At 49.6% G+C, this 20392-nt stretch overlaps 1 protein-coding gene across 5 annotated transcripts in view; it reads left to right on the forward strand.

Annotated features, from left to right (window-relative positions):
- HS3ST1 (heparan sulfate-glucosamine 3-sulfotransferase 1) overlaps positions 1 to 20392 on the forward strand; it is a 36137-nt gene that overhangs the window by 1428 nt on the left and 14317 nt on the right. Inside the window, exon 1 of one of the 5 annotated variants that reach the window (XM_011281965.4) lies at positions 4543 to 11307. The exons of the other annotated variants lie outside the window; for them this stretch is intronic. The gene's annotated coding sequence lies outside the window, so the exon portion shown is untranslated. Of the gene's footprint in view, positions 1 to 4542; positions 11308 to 20392 lie in introns of those variants that run through there. 5 annotated transcript variants of the gene reach the window in all.

Raw genomic sequence — 20392 nt, forward strand, 5'->3', positions numbered from 1 at the left:
CCTCTCTCGGGAGCTGGGTTGCATCTCTCCTCCGCCCTCCACTGTGCAGGACAAGACGTAGCCTTGCCTCGCTTCGCCTTGCCTTGCGCGCGTCTCGCTCCTCCCCCAGCGTTATCCGCCGGCTATTTTTAGCCACTACTTGCAGGAAGGTGCTTTTGGGGGGATTCTGGGGAGGCGACTCCAAATCCATTCTCTTCGCACTGCGCGCCCAGAAGCGGTACCCTGCTGGCAGGGAGCAGCCGCGAGGAACAGCCAAGTGAGGATGGAGAGTATCCGCTCCTCCTCCCGCAGCCAGAGCTCTCGGAATCCGGGCACCACCGGCTCGGCTGCGCCGCCCGCCGCCCGCCACGGGAGCCGGTCCCGGGAGGAGTCCCTGCGTCCGGGCGCCGTCGTTTGGCTGGCTTTCGTGGCTGCAGCCCGGGCGCACGCAGGATCCTTTGGGTCCTAACTCTTGCGTTCTCGCTTTGCAGCCACATCTCACCCAATTTCATTGAAAGGCAATTACCAACTTCCACTCAAGGGTTAATTCCAGGAATTCCGTCTTAAAAGGGGGTGGGGGAGGAAGGGACATAACCTAACTTCTGTCTCCCTGTGTTTAGAAAGCCCATCCTTTGGCGTTTGGAAATACTCTCGTTTCCAGCAAGATTGGGTGCAAGTAGAAAAGCCTGACCTCGTGAAATTCCGGGAGATGGACGCTTCAACTGCAAATCCTCGCGTTATTCTTTGCATTTCCAGGGCTTACATTCTTTTACTTCCATAAGATTGCAGAAGTAACATGTTCAAATGGACCACTGTGTTACATAAGGTTTTCCCCAGAACTAGAAGAGAAAGATCAGCTTCTCAAGGAGCCTTTCTGGGCTCCAGTGGGTCCCTCTAACTCTCAGCCGGTGTTGATGGGGATCTGGGATTCACAACTTCGTGACTAAGCATTCCTAAGTCCTCGCAGTTAATTAGGACAGCAGCATTGAGCGAGGATTGGCCCAAGCTGCCTGGTGTATGGTGCACTGTAGCTTTAAAATGGGAGGTTTGGTTTTTTGTTTTGTTTTGTTTTGTTTGCTTGGGAAGCTGATGAGAAGGTGGTACCTTGAACTTGCAAATGGGATTGGGAAAATCCCAGGGCTCGAAGCTCTGTTGTTGGTACCCCTAGTATGAAGCCACAAGTCCTCCAGTCCAAAGCAGTGCTTTGCACTGTGTAGATGCTTAGGAACCCTTTGCTTGGACTCCCCAATACAGTTGAGGCTTGTGCTTTCGTTGTCAAAAGAAGAAAGTTCCTTACTGGAAAAGCCCCGAGAGAGCTCTTTGAAGGGAAAAGCAATGTGGAAGCTTTTCTTACCTTGAATTACCATCTGATAGTGACCGGAAGGGGCTGGAAGTACGGACGGGCTGATGTAGAATTGCTTGATCCGTGCACACTGCCTTTCCCCTGCCAGGGCATCTACCCAGGGTAACACACACCCACCTTGAGTACTGAGTCGTGAGTCGTGTTCTCTCTGTTGAGCCTAGAGACTGGAGAGAAGAACACTACAACGTATTGATATCCTGTAGGTGAGCCTGTCCCAGGGTCAGGGCTCAGACAGCAGGCTCCGGGGCCTGTCTCTAAGCCAGGATCCCTGTTCTGAGAGACAGTCTTGGAGGGGTGAAGACAAAGCTGGAGAGTTGTAATGCTCTAGCTGCTATGTAGCAAATGCAGTAACTTTTCAGTGGGTGTTGGAATAGACCAAGTTGTCCTCTGTGATTTTGGTGTATCTTCTTTGGACTCCACCAATGAACCAGTGCTTCCTACTGAAGCTGCCCTTTTCTAAGTGGGGAGAGTGGTGAGTGTGCTAGTGGGATTTGCAGGCCGCCTCTTGCCCCAGGCCCTAAGCAAATTAGCTTTCCCTCGGAGCCTTGAATTCTTCCTCTGAAAAATAAGAGGCTGAAAGATTTTTTATGAGAAAGTGAGAAAACGTATGTGCAGAGCATTTGGCAATTGTGAAACAAGGGTGAAAAATGTTCAGGGCTACTTACCATGTATTTCCTGCAAATTTCATTTGGTCTGTTTTAATGTTAATTACAGATTGCTAATGTCTGTGTCAATTACATATGCTAAAGGTTAAATGGGGGAGAGGATTTCGTATAATGGGCTGGTATCTCCTTGTGATCACCTCAAATTCGTCAGCACCAGGCCTCCCTGCTCCTCAGAACCGTTAGTCTCTTGTTTTCAGGGTCAGAGTTAAATTTTTTAGAGTATTTTTTAAGAGGTAACTTAATGGATTTTGTATCTTAACCTATGTATGTATGTATGTATATTTCGAGGATGGGAGCTGAAATTGATTAATCAGAAAAGGAGAAGAGTTGCAGATGAGTGCATCAGTTGGGGCAGAGTAATACATGATCAATTTCAGGACCGGAGCTGGGTCTCCCTTGTCTAAATCTGTCATCAGCATAAAGCACTGGGTCTCTGTTGCATTGTGGGTGTTCCAGATTTGTCCCCGGGACCTAGCTAAGGGCCTGGTCACTTAATAAATGGCTCGACAAGTAGTTTTGAATGAACGATTGGACGGAATCTCCACAGCAACCCTGTGTTGTGCACAGACAGATGGCATGATTTCTATTTTAGAGATTTGGAATGTGTAGATCAGAAGAAAAGTTAACTGGTTTTCTTGAAGGTACAGAAGATTCCAGATTGGAGTTCGGGTCTGTCTGTTCTCATCCTGTGCCGCTGCGCTGATCGTATTGCCCCATCCCTCCCATCACCACCTAAGATCCTCCTGCCCCACAGTGGACTTTTGCATTTTGGAAGGTGCCCCTGGAGGGACTTTTCAGTGGGAGGTGGGGCGCTCTTTCTCCTTGTCCATCTCTCTGGGCCCTGAACGGAGGCTCGATTGGAGGATCCCACCTGGGACCTGGCATCTTGAGGGACTTGCTAAGGGACGTCAGGACAGCTAAGTGTTCATTTACCACCGTGAGTCATGAATCAAGTGGCGTCAGCAGCAGCGGGAGATTTCAGGATTTCCCAGAGGTTCTGTTCCCATGGCATGACCCTGACATGTTCCCTGGCACCCAGGTTTCCTTCCTTCTCTTTTTCCAAGCCTGGCTTTTTAGCTTCTCGGCTTCTCATCAATTCCTGGAGGTAACCCTTAGTCTTCAAGGCAGCTCCTTTTTCTGAGTTAGCCGCAATCGTAACCGGCTCTTGTGCAGCCTCTCCCGATCCGTCTTCAGGCCTGCCTCCGGCAGGAAGCTTTCTCAGCTTCCTCTCCCCACAGGGAATTAAGCTCATAGCTTTTCCAGGCCGTTAGAATAATATTTACTGGGCCATAGTTTGTCAATGGTTATGTGGTACCACCAGAGTTCTAGAAAAATGAATACATTATTCTTCCGAGGAATAGCTTGAACATAATGGAAATAGATCCCAGTTGGCATCTTTTCTTTACTTTTTTTTTTTTTTTTTTCCTCCATGTTGCCTGCTTTTTGGCAGCTTTCCAGCAGGGGTCGTACGTTCAAATGCCTTCCGAGGCCAGGCCAGTACCAGCCTGAGTGAAACAGGCCTTAGCCGGTGCCTGGTTGAGAAGTGTGGGGTTTGGGCACTGGAGCTCAGCCCCAACATCGGGGTGGCCAGGACTTCTGGCCCTGTCCAGCCACATCTGATTTTTTTTTTTTTCCCAAGAGCTGTAAGCTCACCATTTTGCAAGGAATCTACTGAGTTTTAAGTACCCGCAGTTGAGTCGATTTTTTAAGAAAATAATACCATGTGGGCCAAACAGAGCACTTCTGTAAGTAGACTTTCTGTCTGTCACACAGGCCTCCAGTGTATGGCCTCTGGTTTCTGGGCAGAGAGAAGAAATCGGTTGGAATATGAGACTATGTACAATCAGTTACCCAGAATGTTGAAGCAAAAGTGTTATCGGGCGTGCTGTGTAGACAGCATTCCAGTGAGTTACCCTTCATGTTCATGGAGCGTTTGCTTGGCGGTTCCTGTTCCCTGTCCTAAGAGGCAGTTACAATGATCACATTTAGACCTTTAACACATGTGTACTGACTTCCAGCCATGGACCGAGGATTGCACTACTCACTGGTGGCACAGGAGGGAATAACACAGGTGGAAATCCTTGACCTTGCACTTACCTTCCAGGGGACAGGACAGATTAAAGCAAGATGGATGATAACCTGTCCTCCTTTGGATAGTGATAGGCTAAGGAGAAATCAGGAGAAGGCCATACGAAAAGCCAGAGTGCTAGGCTAATACCTTAGGCCAGTAGCCAGGGATCTCAAAGTTCAGTCTCTGACTCAATGTAATCAAAGTGAAATGTCATAATCTGACATAAAAGATTGTTGGTGTGGGAGTTTAGACCCTTGATCGTATTCTAGGAGTTGCTGTTGCAGATAAACCCCTGATAACAGACTGTACTCTTTAAATAATAATAATAATGTTTATTTTTGAGAGAGAGAGAGAGAGAGAGAGAGAGCAGGGGAAGGGCAGATAGAGATTGGGAGACACAGAATCCGAAGCAGGCTCCAGGGTCTGAGCTGTCAGCACAGAGCCTGACTTGGGGCCGGAGCTTAAGATCGTGACCTGAGCAGAAGTCAGACGCTTAACCAACTGAGCCACCCAGGCGCCCCAGACTATACTGTTAATTTTAATGAAATCGACTATTGAGTCCATTTGTTGAGTGTCTATCGGGTGCCAGACCCTGGAGTAAGTGCTGGAATCCATTAATGAACAAAACCCATCAAGGACTAGTCCTCAAGGAAATTGGAGACCAGCGTGGAAGACATTAATAAATGATCACAGAAGAGTAGGTAACTAAAGTGAGCAAGCATTGTGGGACGTCCGCCTTAACTATTGAGGTTTGCCACTTGGAACTCTGGCATGCAGTACCTTTGTAATCAAGCATCTGATCGGTGCTAGGAACCCTTTCTGTCTCTGCTTCTCTGCCTGGTGGAAGCCAGGACCCCACCATCAGTGAAGATGTTTTTGAACCTTTAATTTCTTTACCTGGCAATGACATTTTGTGTCCTTCTGAAAGTTCATTTTGTATCACAAAAACGAAGTATTTTAATTTTGTTTAATGTTTCTTTTTGAGCGAGAGAGCATGAGCAAGGGAGGGGCAGAGAGAGAAGGGAACAGAGGATGCAGAGAGAGAGCATGAGCCGGGAAGGGAGAGAGAGAGAAGGGAACAGAAGAAAAGAGGCAGGCTCTGCGCGCTGAACTGAGCCACTCAGGTGCCCCCAAAATGAGGTATTCTAAAAATTGTTTCTATGTGTGAAAGGTACTTGTGCCCTTTGAAACTCTGATACGTACTCTGCCAAATTTACCCTGGGCTTTGATGTTGACTCTAGTGTAGAAGATTAAAAAATAGATCTTACTCTTAAGGAACTTAGAGTGAGTATGGCAGTCAGATCAATTAGCATGTTTTTACACAGGAGGGTAAATGCATAGTGCTTGGGGCTTTGCCTGGGCCCTTGACACACCTTTCCTGGAGAATACCTCCCTCCAATCAATGTGTTGATTCCTTTCATTGCAGTCCTTTTCTCTCATAGCATGATTTTGTAGCAGTAATGTTTATCTGGAGTCACCGTGTTAACTTCTCAGGCTCTCTTGCTTTATTCTGTGACTCCCCATCAGAACATGTGCCCCAGGGGGGCAGACATCTGGCATGCAGGCATGTTTCTCCCACCAGCTCCTAGAACAGTGTTACTGGTTCCAAGTGGTTGCTCAGAAAAGAAACAAGAGGCAACATTTCTTTCCGGGGGAACTAGGGAAGGCTTCTTGGGGAAGAAATATTTAAGGAAAGAGAGAGAGGCATGGAGAGAAAAGCCAAAGAAGGATGATAAAACGGAGTCACCCTTTGTATAGACCCCCAAGCCCTCGCTGAGTCATTTGTCCAAGTTAGGGATTCCTAATGTGGTCAGCCCAGGTGAATAGCGGGTTAACAGGAACCCTTTGCTGAACAGATCTGGGCTGTTCGAAAGCATTCTGGCATACAAAGAATGAAAAAAAGAATAAAAAAATGGGGAAAAAAAAGAAAATCATGACACTGATAATTCCTTACTTCTATGTAGAGTGATAATACCCATATTCTCCTTTGTTTTTTGTTTTTTGGTGGTTGTTGTTTTTCCTGCACCCAGCCCTTCAAGGGAGCCGGAGAGCTCTTAGCATCTTCATTTTTTTTTTTTTTTTTTATATTTAAGGAAACTGAGGTCTGGAATTGAGGCAACTTTTCTTAGATCCCAGAACGAGGGAGGCAGATCCCAGATTTGCAGCCATGATTCCCCACCTGCACTGAGCAGATGGCCCAAGGTGGAGACTCCTTAAATCCCTGGAGGACCGAGGAGCCCGCATTTTCTTTAAAGGAAGAAATATATTTAGATTTAAAACATTCGCATCTCCTTTTATTTGTCAAGAACTTCCATTTCAGCACTTTCCGAGATGCATTTTGTGTCTTGTTGAATTTCCCCTAGAATTCCTGCCGATTAGGTACACGCGCAGTAAGCTGTTTCATGTAAATGTCTCCACTCCTTAGTTTAGGAGAGTCAATCAGAGTCCTGTATCAGCAGTTAAATACAGCGGGAGAAAGGTGATTGCGGATGCCGCTGAAATGAAAAGCATGCTTGCCTTGCTGTGCTCAGAAAAATAAATACTTGAGTGGCGAGGAGTGAGCACGGACTGGGCGTCTCCTTCGGAAAACTTGCTGGCACTTTATTTAAATTATGTCTTACACCAGGTATTTTTTCCCCAGCGTCCAGGATCGGAAGGAGGGAGAAGGTGACAGTGACAGATTTCTGGGATTAGATTTTGGAGTTACTGTTGTGGTGGAGAGCACGTGGCTTTTGAAGTCACATCCGTTTGAATGGCTGATGTCCCCCTCACCGACCGTCATCCTGAGAAATACAGTTTTCTGGGCCTCTGTTTTGTTAACGTTCTAATGAGAATTACAGGAGATTGCCATTAGAAAATGCCTAGCAAAATCTCCAGAAAACCTATATTCTTCTTGTGTAGAGTTGCCAGATCTTACAAGTAAAAATCTAGGGCCTCCAGTTAAATTTCAGTTTGAACAACCTGTCATGTTTTGGTATAGGTGTATCCCAGATACTAAGTATTAAAAAATTATCCATTGTTTTATGAAATATAAATTTGACTGGGAGAACTGTATTTTATTAAACGTTCCTATTCTCGTGGGGACTGTTCTGAGAGATTATTTTGGTGAAAGTCCTAGAATCCTAAGAAGTTAGAGAGGGGAGAACAGTAATATTGAAGGTGATGTAATCTTGACCTTGGACCGGGGTGTGGTCCAAGGAGAAAAGGAGGGGTTGTTTTCTCTGGTGAGCTAAGCAGCGATCAATCCAAGGCAAGCTTGTTTGTTTGCTCACAGAAGCAAAAGAATTGTGGCTCTAACCAGATCTCTCAGTGCATTTAATAAGTGAGACAGATTCTCTCCCAAGTGGTGACAGCGTGCACCAGATTATTCCCAACAACTTCTGGAAGACGGGGTTTCAACCCCGGGAGGCCACCAGGATACAGTCAAATATTGCACCGAGCACATTCCCGTAGGGCTGGGGTTGCAAAGACAAGGCCCAGACAAGGGCTCCGCTGAGGCCACTGAAGGAAACTTTGGACTTTGAAAACCCGCACCTGCCACTGCTCCCCCTTCCGCCGAATCCAAAGCTAATACAACTGTTACAGGGTCTTCCAGACTCGCTCCTCCCAGCAGATGACCTCAGGTGATAAATTGAGTCAGAAAGCTCCCTGAAGACTGCTGGAGTAGGTTGCTCTGAGGACGGCAGTGAAAATGCTGTGTTTCCATTTTAGGTAATAACCTGGTGGGGAGCGAAATTAACAAGGCTTCCGTGGCACGTGGACTTTCCAAAGCAGTTTTATGGTTTCCTCAGTAGTGAGATACTGCCCATGGCCAGGTCATTCGTTTCTGTTTCATAGAACATTACTAAGTCTTCATTTAACCTGAGCTGCTCACTAGCAGTGTTTATTTACCTGCAGCGCGCGCCAGAAAATAGGCGAAACAGCACAACAGTTAGCGCCCAGGCTTACCCAGCCAGGGATCTAGTTAGAATCCACTTTTGCTGCTTCTCAGCCACAAAGCAACGGGTGCTTCTTCGCGGCAGAACAGCAGGAGAGGCCAGTTCCTTCTCATCGCTAAGCCTCCGTCTCCGCATCTGCAAAATGGGCATAATTACAATTATAGCACAGGATCGCTTAGTGCACATTAAACCAAACAAGCAAGGCGAGCATCCCACAGTGCCTGACTCACAGTTAACGTTACCAAAAAAGATCCATTATTAAGGCGACAGAAGGAAGCGATACAGGCTCTATCTAGAATGTCAGGGACCAGGACTGATCTCATGCGTCGTTTTCAGGGGAGACTGAGTTTTTTGCTCTTTGTTTCTCGAGTGTTCATTTATAGAATTTAAACCAACCTTATTATTTCATTTTCCGGGCCAAGGGATTGGAAGCAGCAATGCAGAGAAGGTAAGGAAGGAGATGTGAGGGCAGGAACCGAGTGGAGGAGGGGGACCTGGGCAAGAGGGAGGGGGAGAGAAAGGAACTGGAGAAGCAGCCTTGGACGGAGAAACCATTAAAAGCAGAGAGCAGAGTTTGAAGAACGTGGAAGGCCGTGACCTGTTGTAACGGGGCAGTCTTCGGGAGCCCCGGACTAAATCCCAGTGCTGTCATTTCAGTCAATGCCACCTCCACTCCTTTCCCCGAAGCTTCTCAGGACCCCAACTGAATGTCCATGGCCTTGAGGGAAAGACACACAGCTGTAATGGTGGTCCTGGAAAGAACGGAGAATGGGATATAAAAGGTGAAGCTGGGGCCTCTCTCGAGTTCAGTGACAGCACAAAATCACAGGTACAGACTGAAGACCGGGGCACCCAGTGCTGTCTGGTGGAGGGACCGGCCACGGTGCCCCTCGTCGTCTTCCTCTGGCTGCAAGGGAGTTTTTTGCTCTTGAGTTGGCTTTAAATCGCCTTTCATTAAATATCAGCCCTTAGTAAAGAGGGTTTCAGGGGGCATCTCTTCTGCCTGATTATTCCCTGTGAAATGGTTACACCTCCCTGGTCTCTAAGCCCCGTCTACACACATCATAGGAACCCACCATTTCCATGGGGGATGGACCCATCCTCCTCAGTCTCTCTCAAGGGGAGAGCATCCTTGGGGCCAGGCCAGTCTAGAGTTCATAGTGACTCTGGGCACAAAAGGATACCCTTTGCCCCAGAAAGGAGTATATTATTTGACTTGGGGGAAATGATTTTGTTTTTCCAAACCTTATATATAGTCGCCTTACCTGTTCACTGGGTTTATGCTTCTCATGGACTTTTGAGGTGAGAGTCGCGTTACATGATGCATGTAAAACACCTATTTGAGAGCCTGGTACAGACCAAATGTCTATAATGCAGTACTGAGTGGCCCCGGTTAGCTTTTCTTGCTGGTAAGGCTGATTTTGTTTGAAAAGCAGATCAGGAATGTCCGTAAGGATAGTATTTCACCTTCCAGTCTGCCTCCTCCTTCCGGCTGACCCCCCCCCCCCCAAGCTGGTGAGAGGGCCATGAGGTTGTCCCCGGGGTGGCCTCTCTCAGTGTTCTGCTCTTACAAAAAGAACAAGGTGGGGGGACTCTCTTGTTTTCATTGGAGAAGGAAATCTTTCTCAAAAGCCTGTGCAGGATTCTCCTATAGGTCCCATTAGCCAAAAACTCGGTCACATGCCATGGGCCAGAATCACAGAAGAGGAAACGGAGGCACACAGACATTTGAAACAGTGGGAGGGGACAATTAATCAACTGCGTAACCCTGAATTGGTCCCTGTAGCCTTTGAGCAACTATTACGCTCATGTTTGTACATCGTAGTCCGGGAATTGATCCTGTTCCGCGTCCTGTCTCTTTTATTGCTGTCTTCAGCCGAAACACACATCTTGTATTCTTCCAGTTTCACTTTTATTTGCCTCCCCAGCTCCGTCACTTTTACAGCTATTTGCAATCTGCAGTATTTCTCTATGTTAAGCTCTCCCCCTGACCCAAGCAGACTTCGCAAAAACATAATCGGGTCCCTGCCCTGTCCCCCGGTGCAGAACATCCCAAGGAGCCCCATTATTTACAGTATCAGCGTTTAAGTGCAGGACTCTGAAACACAGGGAGAGGTCCGTGCCCGGCCGCCTCGCTTCACGGCGGCATCCCCTTGGGCAAGGTAGTCTCTCCAGAAGTCACATATTGTTCGTGATTTTTAATTATGCGTGTTTATACACTTATTTACTTAATGTTTCATCTGTTTCAGTAGGTGAAACTGTAGGAGGACAGAGGTGTTGTCTAGAGCCCCCAAACCGGGAACCAGCCTGAACCAGTGCCTGGCAGGCGGGTGGCACCTAAGAAATAATGCAGGACCCCAGTCCCCTCTGTTTCAGGGTTGTCGGGATTAAATGTGGTGATTCGTACAGGATGTTTCACGTGCATGGTGGGTGATCAGAGGCTAGCTTTCCTTTGGCTGTTTTGTCTTTTTTTATATAGTAAAAGGAATGAAATTCAAGTCCCCGCAGCATGGCATCCACGTTCCCGTCTTTCAAGCCTCACGCTCGCTGTTTGCTGTTCCGTCCAATGCCTCGTATTCAGACCATAGCACCACCACCCCGCGTTCCCCCAGATAAATCAGGAATGTGGACAAGAATTCTGCCCTGTGCAGTCTTGTGCCCGGCTGCCCTCTCCCCATCCTCCCCAGTTATGGGCCGTGTCACAGGCGTGTCCTGGATGCCCTCGCTGTCCGCTGCCCCCCACCGCGTGATGAATAAATGTGCGTGTGGTAGCCCCGTGGACACACACGAGGGTCGCACTTTTCCTATTGGAAGGTGGGCGTGGCCGTGTGACTTGCTGTGCACAAGGACAGTGAGGCCAGGTGACGCGTGTCACATCTGGCCCAGAGCTTTGAGAACCGCCCATGCATTGTGCATTTTCTCTTCCCCTCTCGCTTGTGATGTGCACTGCTTGAGACAGCAGGTGTTCTCTCGTTCTAGGTTTCTGGGAGACTTTCGTGAACCGAGACCTGCCACCAGCCCACTTGGGACGAGCAGCCAAGGGAGGAGGGGCTGCCTGGGGAGGGGGTGTTCATCTCCCTTAGCCTAGCGTGGCCCTGCCTTTGCAGTTGTCCTGGAGTGTGCCTTCCCACACAGGTGACATTACTGTCATCACTTGCTGGTTCGGCCGCATCCCTCAGGAAACAGCTTCCCTGGAGAGCGGGGCAAACCCCCGCTTCTAGAGCTGTGCACCCCCCGCGCCTGGTCCAGGAGATCGATGCAGGACTGCTGAAGAACGTGGGGACCTGCATGGTGAGAAGGGGTGTGGGAGGGTTTCCGGTGGAGTTGAGAAGTGAAAGTGTCATTATTATAAACATATATTTTTTTTAAGCTCACTTATTTTTGAGAGAGAGCGTGAGCGGGAGGGGGCAGAGAGAAAGGCGGCCAGAGGATCGGAAGCGGGCCCTGCGATGACGGCACAGAGCCCCACGCGGGGCTCCAGCTCACGAACCTGAAATCATGGCCTGAGCTGCAGTCGGACACTTAAGCGACAGAGCCACCCAGGTGCCCCGAAAGTGCCATTATTGTAAATAGAGATATTTCTGTTTCTTGGAGAGGAGGCTGATGTTTGCGTTCAGATGTCTCGAGCTTAGATGGGCAGCTCTCCTTTGTCCCAAGAAGATGTTCCCCGGGTAGAGCCACCTCCACCCAGTGGCCTGTCCTTTGTAGAGCTCCGGTAACAGCTGTGTGCACACGAGCCTCCCCAGCCTCGCCCAGCCTTGGTCCGGGGACCTCTTTACACTTTCAGTCTTGAGGGGTGGGGCCTGCCTTGCTGGCTGCTGATCCCCAGCGACCCCTTCTCCGCGGCTGATCCCCAGCTACTCCTTCTCCGTTGCTGATCCCCAGCTACCCCTCCTTCACCATCCATTTCGGCAAAAGTGGCAGAAGGGCTGTGGGTTGGCAGGGAGCCATTCGTGAGGATCCTGGTGACACAGGCCACCGGGCCCCGCTGATTTCCACGACCCCATGTGTTGAGAATCGGCTTCACCTGCTGCCTTTTCTTACTTGAATGGTGCTTTATGGTCCTTCGCTAAAGATGGCACAAAGGCTAATTATCTCATAATGGCTGTCCTTTAAAAACATTAGATTAAGAGCCACTTTATGCTTTTAATTCTGCTTTTTTCTTGTCATCTGTATCTCTCTGCCTGGCTATCAACACAGCAGAATTTCCTGTTTGCACCCAAGAGGGCTTTTTTCTTATGGCCAACTTTGGGAAGGGTGCGGTTCTCTCATTACTTGTGACAGTTATGTAAGCAGACCCGTTGTTATAAAACCTAAATTGTTGCGATTATTGTTCCTTCGGGCTTCTCTTCAGGCCGATGTCATCAAGCGCCGTTGACTGAGCAAATATTATTGTGTAGGAAGGATCCACCTGTCCTGTACAGGTGGGCCTGGGTTGCTGTTGTTGTTGTTGTTGTCCCCTGCAATACCTCATTTAATTCTTCAAAAAACATTTTTTGTTGTTGTTAATGTTTATTGGTTTTCGAGAGAGTGAGAGAGACAGAGTGCAAGCAGGGGAGGGGCAGAGAGAGAAGGAGACACAGAATCGGAAGTAGGCTCCAGGCTCCGGGCTGTCAGCACAGAGCCTGACTCGGGGCTGGAACCACGAGATCATGACCTGATCCAGAGTCGGACCCTTAACCGCCTGAGCCATCCGGGCGCCCCTCTCATTTAATTCTTGTAGCCACTCAAGATGATAAGAAAAGATGTCTGTCTTCGGGTGGGGAAACTGAGGCCCAGAGAGGAAAGTGACTTTTCCACGGGCAAATACCTAAGGCAGGGTCTAAATCCTGTTAGATCTGAACTCCCTTGCTTTGATCTTCCCTTTGATCTTCGCTCACCCCTGCATTCATTTCTCTATTTCCTTGTTACTGCTTTACACTGAACCTCAGTTAAAAGCATTGAACTTGAGGGTGTCTGGGTGGCTCAGTCGGTTAAGCATCTGACTCTTGAGTCTGGCTCGGGTCTTGGTCCCAGGGTGGTGAGATCAAGAGATCAAGACCTGTCTCACACTCCGTACTCAGCATGAAACCTGCTTGAGATTCTCTCTCCCTCTCCCTCTGCCCCTCCCCTGTTTGCACTCTCTCTCCCTCTCAACAAAAGAAAAAAGAAAAAAAAAAGCATTGAACTTGGTTTTTGTCCTCACCAGACCTCGGAATATTTCTCAGGGGTGTTTTCCATGAAGCATGTCCCAAACTACCCTCTTCTTGGATGGTTTTTAAGTTGCTAAAATAGTGTCCCTCCCATAGCCTCCTACATCTCATCGGGCTGGAAGTGCTTGTCTCCCTGTCTTGCCCCCTACACAGTGAGTCCCCTTGGGGCCGAGGGGACACATCTTCCCGTGTCCCTGGGCAATGCCGGCAAGAGGACCAGCACGCAGGAGGCCTGGCATCTGTGTTCTGAGTGGACGACCTAGGCTCCTGGGTTGTGTCTGAGGGAAGAAGGAAGATAGTAATGGTGAGAGGCAATCCTCTTGGAATCCGGTTTAGTGACTCAACATTATTCAATGTCTTAGTCTTTATGACTCTCAGCATTTGAAGACAAATGATGGAAAGCCAAACCAGAAATCTCAGCACGATCTTCAAGGCTCATTTAATTTGAACTATTGTTCCTTGTCAAACCTATTCCTTCTCCGGGGTACATTGGATGCTAATGAGCCTGCTGGTTTAAGTTGGGTGCCAGTCTGGAGTCCAAAGCCCGGTCTGCATGTTCAGACCAGTTGGTGGGGGAAGTGAAGGTGGTTGTCAAAGTCGAAAGGCAGCGTAGGGTCCGTCAGTTTTGTTGTTTCGATGCCTGTCGAGACTCCTGTCGCAGAAGCATCCTATGGGCTAGCAGGTTGCAGGGCCTCAAGGTATGGGTTGCCTTCATTAATGCGTTAATTTTCTTGAAGGCGTGTGAGAGTAGCAGGAAGTCTTGAAAATTCAGTTCCTCATTGGAGCTGTCACACAGGTGCGCACACACACGAACACACAAGCTACACTTCATGTAGTAACGTGCCCTTTCGTCCTCATGGCAATCTGCAGAGTAGGCGCTCTCCCCACCCCAACATTTCAGGGGAGGGCATGAGGCACACACGGCCACATCACTCGCTGTTGGTCACCCAGTGGGAGTCAGGGATGAGCCAGGACTCAAAGCCGCTCTCTGAACCACCAGCCTCCCCCGTCGCGATGATCTCTGAATGTCCTCCCCTGATGCCCGGTTGCTTCAAATACTTTAAGACCTAACAAGTAAATACTATATTAAGAGTATAAAGTAGAAATCATTCTGGCATCAACGTTCAGAGAGAATCATCAAGGTGGTGATAGATTTAACTTAACGTGTAGTAGGATGTTTCATCTGAAGGTACTGAAACAAGAGATAACAAGAGATCATTGGGTCAAGGGCAGGGTATAGGTGTTCTGGCTACATTCAGGGGCACTCCGGGAGAGAGAAAATAAGACAGGAACTCCCAGTGTAAGTAAACTCCTTATACAGAACGTAATGCTTCCGTCAGAGGCAGATGAAATACTGGCTCGTTTCGTAGAACCCAAAGCTTCAGAGTAGAGGATTAGTCAACTTGAATAGTGTTTTTCAAGTTGTTTCAAGCGAGGGGTAGAAGGAAATCACGGTCACGTGTGGGAATATGTGTGGTGGGGGAAAACACTACAAGCTGTTGCTTTAGTCGGTGCCATCACGTGAAGAGCAACACTTTAATTCAGGACAGGAGGAAATACGGCCGGTATAAAATCCAAACCAGCCACGGCCTCCCGGCTTTAATGGTCCACATGCCTGCTTCCCCTCAGCTGCTCTCAGGCAGGACCGGCTTCCTCATTGACCCGCTGGTGAGTTTCACGGTGCCTGGCAATGCCAAGTGCTCACTTCAGTGTCTGGTTTTAAACGATCGTGTGAAACCAAGAACAGGCACGTTCAAAAGGAAAGACGGACTCTTGGGCCAAACGTGCGCGGTAGTTTCCAAGATTTTCCGTTAACCCGCCCCCACTTGGAGCGTGTGAATGGTGCTGCTGGGATTCAGGCTCAGGACCTGATGCTGCCTTCCATTGCCAAGGCTCTTTCCCCCCTCCCCGTCTTTCTAAATCCCTGAGCCTGCCGCCTCTCCGGACCCCACGCCTGCCAGCTGGGGCAGCCTTACCACCGTGTCCCACAGGCTGCACCTCCGAAGCAGCCCCAGTGCAGAAACGGACCCCAGGTCTCCTCCCAGGTGGTGCCTGGACATTGGCTGCCTTTGCCGAGGGCTCCTACCGGGCCGTCCCTGCCCTCGTTCCAGCTCGGCGTTGCCTCTGGGCTATCGTGTAACTGTGGCTGCATCTACGCTCACACTGAATGCGGTGATCACTTCCCTTCCATGCTTGTCTTCTCCTCTGCAGGGTGCTTTGAGGACAGCGGCTAGATTCTTTCTATATCCCCAGTAACTCGGGACAATTTTAGAAACACTGTGGGCGCCTTGCCCAAGTGATCACCTCTGGGCAGAGTCTGGACCTCAGGCATCGGTCTCCGCAGCCTCGCCCATCAACCTCCCCACCTCCCGACCTTCACCACACTTGACAACTAATATCTGTTTGTGACGTTCATGAAAATCCGGAGCCTTCACGGAAATATTCACAGTTGAATCTTGGAAACCTCAAAGATCAGGTCACACAGGTCCTTCCTCTCCAGCATCCGGGGATTTGGCAGCTGCTGCCTCTTTAAGACAGATCACATCCACGGGTGCTGGCTGCGGTCCCCACTGTCCAGCCAGCTTTGTCCCTTGATGTCACCTGTTACCCCAGGACATACACAGCGGTCCCAGGAAGCCCACTTGTCTTTGCTTTTACCGGTAAGGGCTGTGTGTCGGTGGGCTTGGGCAGCTGTAACTAAGTACCATACACGACCCGCTAAAACACCAACAAACGTTTCCGCAGTTCTGGCATCTGCCAAGTTCAAGACCAGGATGTCCCCAGGCTCAGCCCCTGCGGAGAGCTCTCTTCCTGGCTTGCAGGCTGTGTCCTCACTTGGCAGAGAGATCGCTCCGGTCTCCCTTCTTACCCCGTCACTATCCCCATCTTGGGTCCTTTTCCTTACGACCTCATCGAAACCTCATTCTCTCCCAGAATCCCCACCTCCAAATGCCATCCCATCGTGGCTGAAGGCTTCGACGTGGGGATTTTGAGGGGAGACAGAGACGCCGTCCGTACAAGCTGGCTCAAGAAATGAGATAAATCCTCCCTCCGCCTTGCTCGTCTAGGGGAAGGATGTCCTTTGCTGTGCTCGTGTGTATTTCAGCAGCAAATTATTCTAACGTTCGCTGCCCCAGCACGAGACAAGCCTCAATTTCCATGTCTCTGGGATCCAGTGGGGTAGGAGTCGGGAGACCTGGATTTCCAATTCAGTTTAGCCCCCTGCATGCTTGACCTTGGGGTCCGCATGCTCCCCCTACCCTACCGACCCCTTCTGCCGGGATAAGGGTGAGACAGGATGATGGCAGATGGCCCTTTGGCTGCGGACGCCCTGTGTGTCTTTTCTGGGGACATGTGAGGGATTCATGGCTGTCCCCACCTATGGGGCCCAGCCATGCCCGTCCCCCCCAATCAGATGGCCCCTGTCGGGAGGTTGGGTCCCCCCTGGCCTGACGCTGCGCACACCCAGGTACGCCGAGGAGGCCTGTCTCCCGTCTTCTGTCTGCTAGCACGGCCCCTTTTCCACTCAGCTGCACCGAGTAATAAGAGAGGCCCCGTCCGCCCTCCTGTCACAGAGCTCTGCCGAGCACTGCCTGTGCCAGTGTGTTTCTGCCTCTAATGAAGGATTTATTTAGGTCACTGCTGCCTTCTGTGCACAGCCACGCAGATTAAACATGTTGAGTGTCTCTTCCTCCCTCTTCCCTCCCCGGGGCCTCACCGCTGCACTCACCTGGCTGTTCGGGATCCACCAAGGGGGGCATTTGCACCGCACACCCCTTCGGTCACAGAGAGCTGGAGCCTTCCTACCTGCCATTGTCCTTTCTTCCTTGAGCCCCTGCCTGGTTGAGTCACCGCAGTACTTTGGATCATGAACAAATGTGTTTGACTAATTATCATCTCCAGATCCCATTTATACCACACAGCCGCCTTTTTTTTTTTTTATTTTTAGGGACCAGAATAGCTACCATGATTTGAGGGCTTGCCATGGGCCAGGCAATATGGGAACATCCTCGGCATCCACGTAGGGTGTTTGATTTAATCCTTGCAATCAGTGTATGGAGCCAGTGCCTTCTATCTGAGGCTCCCAGGCTTCAGGGCTGTCTTGGGGGTTTGGAATCACAGAGCAGAGATGTGAGCCGGGGTTTTTGGCTCTGAATCCTCTGTTAATTCCAGCGTGGCCCCTCCACCCTGCTCTACAGATAATTCTACCTCTGTGGCCGGACCGATCCCTCTCTAGTTCGTCTGCCACAGTTGTTAAAATCCCGGTATTAAAAACAAACTGCCCCAACAATAGTAAGAAACAAACACCAGAGGAAAATTGCCCCCCACCCACCCACCCAAAGCCAGCGCAATCGGGATCTGAACCCGAATGGGCATGAGCATTTGGAGCTCACAGAGTCCTGGCCATTCTAAAGGGCTGAGGGTGGGCAGGCCGGGTTCCCTGGGAGCTGGTTAGAAACACAGACTCTTGGGCCTCTCTTCAGACCTCTTCCATTCGAGTCTGCATTTTGAACTAGATCTCCGGGGGACCGGTGGGCACGTCTGCCTGTGGAAAGCCCTGTGCTAAGCAATTGCAGTGGGGCACCCAGGGCTCCTGGGAAGGATGCTCTACTCACCCCACACCGGCCGCTCCTCACGAAGGTCCTTCCACCCTGATACCTCGTCTCGTTTGGAGAAGAACGTTGTGTGGGTTGGTTTCAGACTTCCTATGGGACAGGTTGCGTTTGTCAGCCTCATGATACCGTGGAGTTCTCAGAGGCCTAGAAACAACACTATCGTTGAAATCTTCTGGCCCCAAACCCCTTCCCCACCACGTTGCCCTCCCTGGCTTGCCCAGATAGCTTCTTCCTTGACTCCTGCAGAATTTTGTGCATTATCCTGGTAGCCTTTTGTAAATATGGAAACTCCCAGCGCTCCTGTGGATGCTAGGAGGCGTAGAAAGGCCGGAGGAGGCAGTGTTCGAAAAGTCCTCTTGTGTTTCGGGGGGGAGAATGGGGTCAGTGACCCTTCCTTTCCCCAGACAGTAAATGTGGCCCACAGAAACTTATTTACATTATGTGGACTGACCTTGGGTCTTTTCTGCCTTGAACCCTTTCCACCCCACGTGAGGTAGGCTTCTCAGCAATTACCATAAGTAAATCCGAACAAAAGTGAGTGTCAACATTTGTTGAAGAGTGTCATGTGCAGGCAATTTCAAGAAAATAAATATTTATGTAAGTCTTGAGATATCACTGTCCTTTCATAGACTGACAGGCACAAGCCGAATCTCCTTCCTCTTTCCTGCTTTCCAAGATGATCTGCCAAGGATGGAAATTCGACACCATCGCGACGTGCCCTTAAGAAGTTGCTTAAAGGTGAAAGTGAAGACGTTGTTGACTCCTAAAGATGAACGAAAAACCTTCACTGTTGATTGCCCGGAACTTTGGTTGAATGTGGAAATGACAGTTCTGTTGTTCAAACTGTCTTACTGAGGTTTCAGTACATTCCAGAAGATTTTTTATTTTAATTTTTGATGTTTTTATTTTTGCGACAGAGAGACACAGAGCATGAGCAGGGGAGGGGCAGAGAGAGAGGGAGACACAGAATGGGAAGCAGGCTCCAGGCTCCGAGCTGTCAGCACAGAGCCCGACGCGGGGCTCGAACTCACAGACCGTGAGATCATGACCCGAGCTAAAGTCGGACGCTTAACCGACTGAGCCACCCAGGCGCCCCAACATTCCAGAAGATTAAATCACTCAGCACTCTTGGATGCTTGTTCTTGTCTGGTAGTAGCATAGATCCCATCCTGTCTACTCTTCTTACGCTCTTGTGTAAGCTCTCCCCTCTGCCCCGAATGCACTCCCCGCTGCCCACAGGGATACCTCCCAAGTCAAAGGAAAAGAAGCACAACCGGCTTTAGAGACGGCCCACGGAGTGTTAGTTCCCACACCCCCGGCATCTGTGACCTTGAGAAGGTCTTCTAACCTGAATAGCGTGTTTCCATACGTGTCCTAGGGGAAAAGGCAGGCCACTCGCATTTGTTGAACGCCTCCCCCGTGCTGTGTATTTGGCCCGGGTGATTTGCTTTCATCATATGGAAGTAGATGGCACCCAGTTTGCAGAAGGGCATTTTGAGCCCCAGACAGGTAAGGACACTGGAGTTCAGAGAGCTGTAGGCAAACCAGCCCGGATCCGCCCCATTGCAACAGCGCCTTTGCTTTCCCACTACCGCACGTTACCTTTTCGTTGCTTCAGAGAAGTCACATAAAATTAGCATAACCACTGCTCAGTTTTGCTGCGAGTATCGGAAGAGATGATTTATACACTGGTGCTCGCCACCTGGCACCCAGTGGGCACCAAGTAAGAAATGTCTTCCTTTCCAACCCTTTTGCTACATCCCTGAAAACACTTGTGGTTGACTGTTTCGAGAATCCCTGTTATCCTAGAGAAGCTTCTGGTCTGTGCCAGCTGCACGACTAGTTTCTGTTGAGGGGCTGGGAAGATACAGGACAGACAGAGGGCTTACGGGCAGCACTCTTTCCGACGCGTTAAACTTCCCTCTCGTGGAATATTCTCGTTATTCCACTTTATCCACACATACGTTGCAGTGGTGGGAGTCGGGGAATATACTGTAGTTAATTACATTTGAAATCTAGGTCATGACGTGAATTATGTAATAAGAAGACTTACGGAGAAAATTAAAATATTTCGGAGGGTTATTTCGCTGCATCCCCCCCCCTTTTTTAATTAAAATATTTTCTCGATTCTCAGGTGATCTCGTCCAGTCACCATGAGAAATCTTGAGTCCCCCTTTCAATACCTGGCTTCTGCCTGACTCTCTCAGGTTGAAAACCTCACTACCGTTCGACACAGTCTTTTTCACGGACAAACTGTTGAGTCTGTCTTTCTAGTGAATTAAAAGCCTTTCTCAGTACCTTGGGCCATTCGCTTAACCTTGCACTGCCGTCGATATGTTCATTTAGCAAATAAGGTCTCTAGCACCTACCGTGCACAGAAATCGTGCCAGGCCCTGGGGGGATGGCAGCAGAGAGAAAGCATCAGGACACCGATGGGGGGCTCTGAAATTGGTCTTCTCGGGTGGAGGGGCAGACCAGACCATAAACAAGCATATCCAGGTTGGGCTAGTACATGAGGAATAGGAAACAGGGTGATGGGAGAGAATATGGTTACAAGAGAGCAGGCGG

Source organism: Felis catus, chromosome B1 (assembly GCF_018350175.1).
Source record: "Felis catus isolate Fca126 chromosome B1, F.catus_Fca126_mat1.0, whole genome shotgun sequence".
NCBI lineage: Eukaryota > Metazoa > Chordata > Mammalia > Carnivora > Felidae > Felis > Felis catus.